We start from the raw sequence: 3,072 nt of genomic DNA on the forward strand, positions 1-3,072 counted from the left end.
GTACGCTGCGACGCGTATCCATGACACATTGGTACACACTTCCTGTCCTCCTCTCTCTTTACCGAACCACCCCCTCCTCCCCCCGTGTCTCTGCTACATCATCATTATCGCTGCACCCAGTCACCCTGGCCACCACACCCAGTCACCCTGGCCACCACACCCAGTCACCCTGGCCACCACACCCAGTCACCCTGGCCACCACACCCAGTCCTCGACTGCACCACTCTCCTCCCAGATACTGAGCCCCAGCTACACCACACCTGTGTGTGTGTGTGTGTACAGTACTCGCGCCTGTGTCTGTGCATGCCTGTGTGTATGTGCGCTCATGCGCGCTGTGCTTTGTTCCAGGTCCGCTGTGACAGAAAGAGGCTGGTGCTCGTTAGCGCTCTCCGAGTGGGAGTCTGCCAGGTTTGGTGATGCTTTGCGGCGGCTCCGACCGCAAACAGAGCTCTCATCAGCACCAACCGACGTAGCCGCACTGACAAACAGGAACCTTTCGATGCCAGAGCCCGCCGGATGAGCAGATTCACAATATGTATACTTTAGCATCCAGCCCAAGTAGCATCTATGCGCTCCGTATTAAAAATGTATTCGAACACCTGCTGTGAGGAGAAGAAACGTTGACTTAGCAGTAACGACACGCGAGCTGGATCTGTAGAGGGGGCGGGAAAAAGCCAATGTTGCAACTTTGCAGTACTTAAATCTCCACCCCCCCTCGCCCGTGTATGACGCCCACCTCTCGTGTCCTCTACAGACCCCTCCCTGCTGCCCCCCTCACATCCTTCACTCCATCCCCCTTCTCTCCTTGCCTTGCTCTCTACCTCTTTCCCTCTCTCTCTCATGTGTGTGGACTCACGGTGAGTCTATTTTTAGACGTTGCGCGTCAGTTGCGCTCATCTTTTATCGACTCAGCTATTTATGTCGTATACACACATTTTTCTCCCCACATTTCCTCTTATGTATGTGTGTGTGTGTGTGTATGTGTGTGTGTAAACAGGGGATACATGTATTGAGGGGACAGATGAAAGAAGGAGGCGTTTGTTGTCAGGGCAACCTCATCCAGTTGACGAGGGTCATCTGATGGGGGGTGGGGGTGACCCTATCGGCTGATTGGCTGATTTCCCTGTCCTTCCAGTCATTCCCTAACTCTCACCCACACACGCGTCAACACGTCATGGTAACAGTCTTGCCTTTGGGAATGTCCAGGGCTTTTCACATGCTTCTTGAATCCGTTATGGAAGTGTGTTATACCGCACGTGTGTGTGTGTGTGTGTGTGATGTGTAAATCGCTTGGTATGTTCACATCCATGGTGCCTACGAGGAGGCGGTCTCAGAGGACATCAAGGAAGACCAGGGGCCTTTTCGGGGAGAGCTGGAGAGTGTGTGCTTTGAGACACACACATACACACCAGGTGTCGTTTGCGTGACGATGCCCTCATATGGTTCAGGACATACTGCTGTCATGTAGTATTGGAGCATGACAGTATTTATTGGAGTGTGTTGAAAATGCTCAGTGATGCCACCCTCACATGGTCGCAAACTCACACGCACGTAAACCTTCGCCTGCTGACGTTGTCAGTGCGACTCTTTTCTCTCTGCTTCTTATAGATGCCAGCCTAGAAAAGCACAGCTCCTCAGCCAATCAAGGTGCTTGTATTCTGGACTGTCCTCTCCCAATTGGACGGTTGCAGTGGCGAGCTTGTCGTGGTGCAAGTGACTGATATTAGCAGGCATCTATCCGGGCTAATGCTAACCCTGTCATGACGTATGGTCGCAACCCCGCGCTGCCTCTCTCTGTAAGGCAGGGTCAAAGGTCACAGGTGACGTCACAGCAGAGGCCCGATGTGACACTGCAGTTGATATCTTGCATGTGGCCTGAAAAATCCTCATGCCTCTCGAAGGTCGGTCTGTGCAGTAATGAAATGGAATCATGCTTTAATCTCCATGAATCACCACACTGGGTATGTCGTCTTCGGACTGACTAGAGTTATCACGGATGGTTCTGGAGATTGCGGGCAGCCATGCGGATAGTGCATGGGGGAGGGGCTTCGTCTGACGTCAATGTGATGTAGTGCGGTTTAAGGCACAAGATCTACACACGCACACATATCTGAGGGCTGTAGTTCCCCACAGGCTGTCACAAAGGTGCAGCACTGAAGTAGAAGACATTTAGACATTTAAAAGACATTTAGTCATTTAGCAGACGCTCTTATCCAGAGCGACTTACAGTAAGTACAGGGACATTCCCCCCGAGGCAAGTAGGGTGAAGTGCCTTGCCCAAGGACACAACGTCATTTAGCACGGCCGGGAATCAAACTGGCAACCTTCAGATTACTAGCCCGATTCCCTAACCACTATTCGCTATAGAGTCTGTGTGTTTACGTATGCATGTGTAGGGTGTTCACAAAAGAGGGATATTTGGTCGGCACTCGAGCGTTCAGTAATCATCGAGAGTGAAACATCTGGCTTCGTGGTAGGATGATACACTGGATCGGATTGGCTGGACTCATTAAGACTCTCAGCTAGAGGAGCCATTGGGAGGGGAATGGGGGAGGGGAATGAGGAGAGGAGAGGAGCAGGGAGAGGGGAAGGGAAGCGAGGGTCAAGGATTCCCTCTGCTCTGGGTTGGATGGAGTGCCACGGACGGTTTTTCTAGCAGGATCACATTCACACTTGAACAACAACCGACCTCAGCCACGTCTCGGAGGCTGAACAGCGGCCAGAAGGAATTTCAACACATTTGAACCGAGAACGAGCCAAGCCGGCCCTTCCCCTCCTCCCCTCCCCTCCTCCCCTCCTCCCCTCCTCCCCTCCCCTCCTCCCCTCCTCCCCTCCTCCCCTCCCCTCCTCCCCTCCTCCCCTCCTCCCCTCCTCCCCTCCCCTCCTCCCCTCCTCCCCTCCTCCCCACCTCCCCTCCCCTCCTCCCCTCCCCTCCTCCCCTCCCCTGTAGATGACCTCATTTGAAAACAGAAGACGGTTTGACTTGGTGGGTTTAAACAGCAGACATGCCTGTCCAGTCACGTTGCATCATGTGACTAATGAAATCACCATCACCTTTCGCCGGCCCTGTCA

The sequence above is a fragment of the Osmerus eperlanus genome, chromosome 7 (assembly GCF_963692335.1).
Source record: "Osmerus eperlanus chromosome 7, fOsmEpe2.1, whole genome shotgun sequence".
Lineage (NCBI taxonomy): Eukaryota > Metazoa > Chordata > Actinopteri > Osmeriformes > Osmeridae > Osmerus > Osmerus eperlanus.